The following is an 8,897-nucleotide window of genomic DNA, read 5'->3' as shown; positions in this document are numbered from 1 at the left end:
TCTAATTTTTGTATTTGTAGTAGAGACGGGGTTTTGCCATATTGGCCAGGCTGGTCTTGAACTCCTGACCTCAGGTGATCTGCCCTCCTGAGCCTCCCAAAGTGCTGGGATTATAGGTGTGAGCCACCACGTCTGGCCCAAAGGCCACTTTTTAATACCATCACAATGAGGATTAAATTTCAACAGTGGAAGGTGGAAAAGCAAAAAGGCCTAAGTTAGTTCCCTCCAGCCCTTTTATAAGTCACTAGTTGGGTCCCAAAAGGCCACCTTTTAATACCACCACAATGAGGATTAAATTTTAACATAAATTTTGGAAGGGACATAAACATTCAAGCCATAAGTCAAAGGCAGATGTTATGCTCCTTTGCTTGCACAAATAGCCAGTCTCTGGCAATGGACCATTTTCTAACTTGTATAAAGCTAGCTGGCCCGCATGAGGATTCAATCCATAACTCATACTTAACTTCTTGATCTAACCAGCTAAACTACTCGTTATAGTTAAAAAGGCAATACACAATAGAGGGACACATTCTCTCGTTTTTCAGTGTTAATAATTTTTAATGCCTTGACTAGATCAAACTAGTAAGATACAAAGCCTGCGTTTGATTCCAGGTTTGCTGAATTCCAATGTTGTACAGCTTTAAAAAGGGAATTATTGCATGCTTTAAAATGGTGTTTCCGTCTCACTGCATGTGGTGAGTGATGAATCACTGAATGGATGATGAACTGTTCTGAATGGTGCGGTTTATTATACATTGTACATTGTATGCTGTGCACCACTGACCTGCATAGGATCTATGCGTGTTCTTCTGAATATTGAAAAAATGAGGCAAATGGTACTTTTTATCTGCCCTGAGGATGTTATGTATATTAATAAACTAGCATCTATGAAGAAAAGGTCCACATGCAACGACCTTTTCATTTGATAGCAAGAAAAGTCTGAATTAGTGAAAAGTCAGAATAAGTGATTACTTGGAATTTTAAAAAATCACCTTCAAGAACATTCAGTAGTGAAAACAAAGATTTATTAAATGGATTGATGGATATTTTATTGAATATATAATAATTCTTAGGAAATTCATATTTATATGAATTATAAGTGAGTAGGTGCTGCCCAAGTGCTTAAAAACAGTTTGTTCTTTTAAGAATCTTCACCATTCCTTCTAAGACTTTGCAGCATTTGGTGATGTCCTTAACAAACCATTGTATATAGCAGAGGATTAAACTGGAATCACACACAAATGGTCATATATTCCAAATATGAAGATGTAAACAGTTTAGAGTCTACTCTGAGCACCTACTTAGTGTAGTAGAGCTGAGCAGTTGAAGTCATTTGTTCTAAAATCACATAGGTCTAATCCTGAAATCCCCTCTTAACCATGTGACTTTGGACAGGTTACCTCGTACCTCTAACATCACCTGTGCTCATTTCTAAAATGGAGAGAATACTGATTAGTCATATCTTATATGATTTGGGGGCTACTGAACAAGATACTGCATGAAAAGTACTATAAATCATATTTACAACATATTAAAGATCAGCTGCTTCTATTATTAATATTAACACTATTAATAAGAAGTAATTTTACAAATGATGCTCTCTCCCTGTGAGAGGTTATGGATAACAACTCAGTCTATATTTGTTAGCATCATAAGAAGACAACTCCATATATAGTATTCTGCTCCCAGATTTCTGCTTCTTGTTTAAGGTGGGAGCAAAGAAATGACAGGTTCAATCCAAAATATCTTTGAGTTGTTCAGCTAACCCTGGGATTGGGTGAAGGATTTAGGACGGCTATGTTTTGTGTCTGAAATAAGGGGATTTCAAGACTCCTGTATTTACTACAGAGTATTCCAAACCTTTGCAGCTACCTTGAAACTCTCAATCATAATCAGCCAATAGGAAGAAGGGGCCCCAGGTAACTGTTGTAGAAACACTGCTAGCTTTTGCCCTGACTTCTTTTCTGCTCACTGCAGTAGCAACTTAGCTTCAAAATGTCCTCTTTAGTCATGCATTCTGATCAAAGTAGTTATTTAAAGATTGTGGCTAATGGTAGAGTAGATACCCCTGGTATTTCCCAGAGCAGAGCTCGCATTCTGAGAATCTTAGGTCCATGTGACTTCCTGAGTCAGTGATTCACACTGAGAAAAGAGATAGGTTTGGCATGACACAATCTGCAGATTCAAATAAATCCCCTGGGAGAGGATGAGGCTGCCGAGAGTCCTCTTTGCTGGCTCAAGCTCCCAGTGTATGCACAAAACACCCTGTCCCGGGCCCCAGATGTGTGCAGGTTTCTAATTGCCGGTGCTGCACTAAGATTTGAAGGGTGAGAGAGTTGCAAAATCACGAACACCGAGGGCGGTGTTAGGAAGGCAGCTTCCTGCACACTGTTGTAGGTGTTAGTGAGATTATCAATTGCTCCGGGAGAGACACAGGACTGGAGGGCTTGAGGAATGTGGTGGTCCCTCTCTTCGCTGTTTCTGCCCCCTGAGGTTGTGCTTTCTCAGGGATATGCACTCTGCACTTCCATTCCTGCAGTGAAATTAACTCGAGCTTGGCAGGTAAGTCTTTCAGCTCACCTTTAAAAAGAAAAGATATGTGAGCTGCGGTGGGGGTGGGCTGTACCCCATTTTCCTTACATTGGACATATTTTATTGGTGCAAAGTGGTATTTGGAAGCTTAAATGTGGGGCAGAGGTTTGAAGTAGACAGATGAACTCTGTGGCCCTGAGAGAAGAGAAAGGATAAACAAAAGGAAGGGAAGGGGACTCAAGCATTTTTCTCCTAATAAATCTCTCATTTTTCTTGGAAATTTTGCCTCCAGGCCGATGCCTGGCCCCAGAACAGGGTCTTTGGCATGAGTTATAGCTGTGATATTCCCTATTTTCCATTTTTTTTAAGTTGTCGCTGCATGGGAGCAGGCAGACAGAAACAGGGTTGCATGTTGTCAATACAGGCTGCAGAAGTCAATAAGCAGCCAGACAGAGAGTGAAATTGGAGGAGGCAGCTATAGATTTCTTAGGTTATTTCTTGTGAGTTTTTCAGAACTTGTGTGATTCAGGCTTGTCAGATACTATTTTGAGCTGGGCTGAGACAAACACATTCCCCTAGTGCACCAGATGTTGCCTGCAGCCTCCCAATTTCTAGAGGCACCTGGGTCGGCTTTCTTGGGGACAAGGGGATATCCAAGCAAGGGTCAGGAATGAGGGAATTGGAAACTATAATGGGAAAAACGACTGTTTTACTGCTCTAGAATCTAATAGCAATCATAATGTCACCCTGGAGATAATTATTATGCTGTTAGTGATCGGCTTGAGATCAGGGACTGTGCCTTATTCAATTCATTGCTTGGATCAGAGTGAATACTCAATAAATGTGTGATGATTAAATGTTAGTATCAAAATACACACTTTTGGGGTAAGCTCAGGTAGATATTCTGGGCTCTGCTTAGGATGATAAGATGGAGTAATGAGGGAGACTAATGTTGATTGGTGGATAATTATGAAGAAATGATTTCTGTTAAATAGTAGATTAATATCTGCAAGTGGAATTGTTAGATAAGGACACACAAACACAGGGTCTGTTTGCCTGCCTATCATCTGTCTACTTTCATCTCTCTCTTGTGTTTTACCTGATTCCAGAAGAATTTCAGGAAGCTTATAGGACAAGTTTAATGAAAATTAGCATCATTAGGGATAAAAATGACAAAATATATAGGCTTCATCCAGCAGTCGATCTTCTGTGGTTCTACGGTGACATGGAGTACAGATAATTGAAATGTAAGGGTTACTGTAACTTAATTTAAGCATTTATTTTAACCTCTTCCACCAATCTCATGCTTGATGCTGCAAACCTAGAGTAAAGTAGATGAATGTTCTGGCCCTGCCCTTGGTCCTAGTGAGGTAAAACTAGCAAAGGGCTGGTAACAGTCATGCAGGGGATTGAGTCATACATGGAGGGTTGGTTGAACATTTTGCCCTTTGGAGGTGATAAAGCAGATAATTGGATGGCTCTTCTCCATTCTGTGGGCTGGGCTGCTCTTTCATAGCTTCACAGTGCTTTGCTTACTTTTTCTTCCCCTATTTGAAACTGAATCAGGCAGATCATATTTCCCTTTCAATCCTGCTTAATAAAATATTCTATTATTTTCTCAGCTGCAAAAGTATCCTATTATCACTGATCATTTCCTCCTCATCTTAGAGTGTTTGTCACTGGCCACAGTTTATATACAAGCTATACAGGCTGCCTGGAACTTGTACTGGTTTTATAGTGGATGCTGGGGAAGGGGCAGGGGGTTCCGGGTATCTGATGAATTCCTGCAACTGCAGGGCTGGGAGCCTGGCGGGGAGCCAAAGGGATTGTGGACAGATGCTGTGATTGTGGTCGACCTGGCTCAGCTAATATTCCCAGACTTGGAGCTGGGGGGACACATTCACTTCATTCAACTCATACAAAAATATGGACTTAGTATCGACTATGTGTTAAGGCATGGAATTCTTGGCATACTCAGGGTATCAAACCCGGGAGTCCATTTTCCCCAAGTAGCCGACTATGCTACCCACATAGCAGGTGCTGTTACATTGTCTTGTTTATTTCTGTTGGATGGGGAAAGAATTTTATCCTATTCACAAATGAGGAAACCGAGACTCACATATTATGCACCATGCCTAAGATTGCAGGTAGTGAGTGGATGAATAATGATCGAGACTGTTTACTTCAACCGTACTGCACATCTGTAAGAAAAGACATTCAGAAAAGACTCTTACAAGGCAGTACATGCTAAGGGCTAGAAAGTTTGGTGAGAGATGACTCCCATGGAGAAGTAGAAATTAAGATGGGCTTCAAAGCATCAGCAGATGACAAAAAACCCAACCCAAACTGGCTTAAACAGTAAGGGGTTGGTTATTGGCTCATGCCGAGTTGGCTTTATCCTCAACTCAGCTACCTATTGTCCTCTGGACCCTATCCCCCAGAAGCTGAAGGATGACTGCGGGAGTTTCAGACTCCTACATAGTTCCTGGGGCCACTTTCTCTCATTAGCCTCAACTATGACTGGGGGTAGGCAGGAGATAGTTTATTCTGTATCCTCTACTAAATAGCATAGGTAAGACTAATAAAGAAAACATTTTGCAAAAGGAAAATCTGAGTAGGAGAAGGGCAATGAATGGTTGGTAGCCCACTAACGTCCCATAGCAGAGGATTTAGAGAGGCAAGGGGGAACAGAACTCCTCACAGCACAAGCCCTAGTAGCAGTGGAGGGTGGGTAAGCCTGGGTTAGGAGTTATGATGTCAGTCTTCTGATGTTCCTGGGAATAGATGTTTTGGCCAGCTATGTGTTATTACCAGTGCCCTCTGACCCCAAAACCACATTGCTGCATCCTGATAGCTTCCTCCTAGACCTCAGAGATTGGGGGTGGGGGTGTGGGAGTCTTAGTCTACTAAGGTAGAAATCAGTGAACCAGTAGGGTCAGATCATGTCAGTGGAAGTGATCTCAAGATTCCCTGTCTAGTCTGAGGCTGCATATACCCTGAACTCTAATAGCCCATTGATGTCAGCTCTTGGCTACCTGCTCCAGTGTAACTTCGGTCCTAAAAGTCAGCAGGTGCTCAGTGATAAAGCAGGGTACAAGGAGACAGAGACAGGGTCTTAGGGACTGGGATCCTGTTGAATGGCCCTAAGATGATGTGACATTTGTTGTTTCACTAACTCCTACCAACTCATGCCTAGGTTTGCTCAAAGGGCTTTTGTTTCTGGAGGCGTATCCTGAGGTCATGAGTGGGAAGCTTAGTGCTTGGCCCATCAAAACAGAGAACTCATTTTTTTTTTCTTTTCCAGAAAAGCAGAGAAGCATCATGGGTAATGAAAAAAAAAAAGACTGCACTAGGAGGAATCAGGAGACATGAGTTTGACCTGGGGTCCACATGTACTGATTCCTGTTTGACTTTGTATAATCTTTAATTTCTGCTACTAAGTCCCCTATCAAGGTGTTTCTGTTGTTGTTGCTTTTTCTCTTCTTTCCTCAGGTAGAATTTTTATAGTCAAGCTTTGTTATTCTAGCAAAGAAACCTGGGGTTATGCTTTGGAAGGCCATTTCTTCCTGTGTTCGAACCAAATTGAATTTAGCAGGTGCAAAGGGCTGCAGAAGAGACTTGGTGGTTGATAGAATTATAGCCAGGATTCAGAGGGCCATCAGGAGTCCTAGGCATTGACTCTTTGAGCCCTGTGCTGAAATCACCCCTCAAGGTTTCCTCTATCCAGGCTCTGCTCTTCTGTGTGTAACACCATGGCATGCCCAGCCACACTTGGGAATAATCTCAGATTCTGGATCTTTACCTCTCTTTTTAATTTTGCTGCTCAGCCTCTCTGTGCTGCCTTCACACATCCCATTAGTCAACAAAGTCCTATTGATTTTATATCCAAATTCCTCTTAAACCCACACTATCTTGTTCATCCCCAGTGTTTCAGTGCTGCCCCTCCCCCATTGGACCCTTATAATTGCTGCCTTACTGTGCATGGGATATGAGATGTCCTCCACAAATAACATTTGAACAAATGCAGAATGAGATAATTACACAGGTGAAATGGCATGAAACAGGCCTGGAGTTCTCAGTTTTCTACTTATATAAGATAAACATGGGTTGGTATTTCTAGAAATAATTATAGGAAAGAACTAGGTCCTTTTGTAGCCAACTCACCATGTGTCTGAAGTTACCTTATTTCCATCTCATGAAGATGTTTAACAAGTTTACGTGAAACAAACTGTTTGTTTCTACTGAGAAGACAATGCCCAAGTCTTCCCACATTCTGACGATGTGCCACACCCTCCCCTGCTTCTCTAAGGTCTCATTTTACCTTCCTCATTTTGCCAGCCTCTGGGAAACTTGATCTAAGCCTATGCAATGCTAAAAGTGCCTGCTTAACAGCTTGGAAGGGAGGAGAGGCAATTTATTTGCTCAATTGAATTACCTGTTTACACTTCTGATCTCCCAAGCATATGTCAGAACAAGAAGATAATAGAAGAAATTGTTAACATTGCATGGAACTAGGGAGTCCACATATAAGAGAAATTTATCACATGAAAATATTTGCTTTCTTTGGAGGTGAATCTCTTTCACCATCAGAATTGCCTCCCTCCTGTCATTTGCCTTGCAACAAATTTTCCTTTACAGTATCTTTACTCAGGGTGCTTTCCCTCTGAAAACAGAAACACCTAGTTGACATCTCACCACTCTGCTGCTTTGGTCGCATCCTAGTGACAGAATGACAAGCCCACTCCATAGGTGCCTCTGAAGAGCTTATTTCAGGGAGCTGCAAGACAACTATTTGCTCAGAAAATTCTCATGAGGGTGATGGTTTTCAAGCAGGAAGGAGAGGGAATTCCTGGTACACTTCCCCTCTGCATGCTGGAGAAATGAAGAAACACTTGAAGGCAAAGTCATAAGTCAGGTTGAGGATGGCTTCTGGTGGAGTGGTTTGGAGATTTCATCTCAAGTTGAGAGCAGTTCCGGAACAGCTTCTATCTGACTTGTTTATTTCTCAGCTATTAATAGAACTAACAGAGTGAGGATGGTCCAGGAATCTCTCCCATAATGTCCTACTTCAGGGCTTGAAATTCTATTAGAAATTCAATTTTAATATCATGGGATAAAACATAAATGCATGAATCTCTTTGCAGAACCCCTGCCAAGGGACACCCTTCAATAAATACTTATGAAGCTGGACACTGGGCTGGTTGCTACAAATACAAAGAAAAGCAAGTCATATCATCTCCTACCAAAGAGCTCACAACCTGGATGATGATGCCAATTCTAAGAATAACAAGAACAGGTGTAGATGGTGGTTGCTATATGCTAGGTACCATTCTATGTGCTTTACATGCTGAAGTCATTGCATTATCACAAGCCTATAAGACTCTTATCACTATTTTGTAGGTGAGGAAACTGGGACACTGGCTTGTTAAGTGTCTTGCCTGAATCACAGGATTAACATGTACAAGGCACTATGAGAGCAGAGAGAAAAGAGGCGTGGTCAGGGAGTAAGAGAGACACATGTATAGACCACTGCTGTGGATTCATCATCTCCATAACTGGCCCTTTGCCCTTCCTTTGCATTCAAAATTATTCTCACTCTCTCATTCAATTTAGCTATTCCTATGAAGGGGTGAAAATTCCTAACCTCTTGATATGAATTTAGCATTCAAAGGCACCTGAGATGAGAAAGACAAAAAGTATTCAATATAATTTGGGTCTGCTTGTTGATTTTTCTCAGGTTTGGTCAAGAGGCTGAGAAGCAAGTATAATGCAATGACACACAGATAAGCAGCATATTGAAAAGGTAGATCTCAATTTCTACTATTTCCACCAGACATTATGACCCTTTTTCAGTTATGGTAGTCTTTCAGGATTATTTTGATTATAAGTGACAGGAAAACCCAACCCAAACTGCCTTAAGTCAAAGAAAATTTTAGAGGGTCCCATAAGGAGAAAGTCTGGGGGTTGCTCTGGGTCTAGGAATAGCTTGATGCAAGGTCTCGTGTAATATTGCTGGGTTTTCTGTTCTCATCTTTCAACTTAGTTCTACTCTCCTCTTGCCTCATGATCACAAGATTGATGCAGCAGCTCCAACCCTTACTTTGCTTAGCTTCTGTCTAGGGGGAGATATAAAAGTTACTTTTCTGAATTATCAGAAAGATTCCTGGGCTTTTCTATCGTTGGCCCTATTAGGTTGCCTGCCTATTTCTCGATCAGTAACTGTGCCCAGGGAAATAAATTACACTGGTTAGCTTAGGCCAATGGGTATAAGAATAAAATGAAAGTGGACAACCAGTAAGTCTCTGAGGAAATTCAGTTTATGTTGGAGACAGGTAGTGACATCTTCAATGGAAGCTTCTCAAGTG

At 41.5% G+C, this 8,897-nt stretch overlaps 1 protein-coding gene across 1 annotated transcript in view; it reads left to right on the top strand.

The window, feature by feature from the left end:
• The window catches only part of LOC105545380 (neurexin-3), a 782,882-nt gene that overhangs the window by 165,053 nt on the left and 608,932 nt on the right, over window positions 1-8,897 (top strand). The gene's annotated exons all lie outside the window — the stretch shown is intronic.

Source organism: Mandrillus leucophaeus, unplaced genomic scaffold, assembly GCF_000951045.1.
Source record: "Mandrillus leucophaeus isolate KB7577 unplaced genomic scaffold, Mleu.le_1.0 Scaffold326, whole genome shotgun sequence".
Classification (NCBI taxonomy): Eukaryota; Metazoa; Chordata; class Mammalia; order Primates; family Cercopithecidae; genus Mandrillus; species Mandrillus leucophaeus.
The sequence above is the reverse complement of the archived record's forward strand: the minus strand, read 5'-3'. Positions and strand labels throughout refer to the sequence as shown.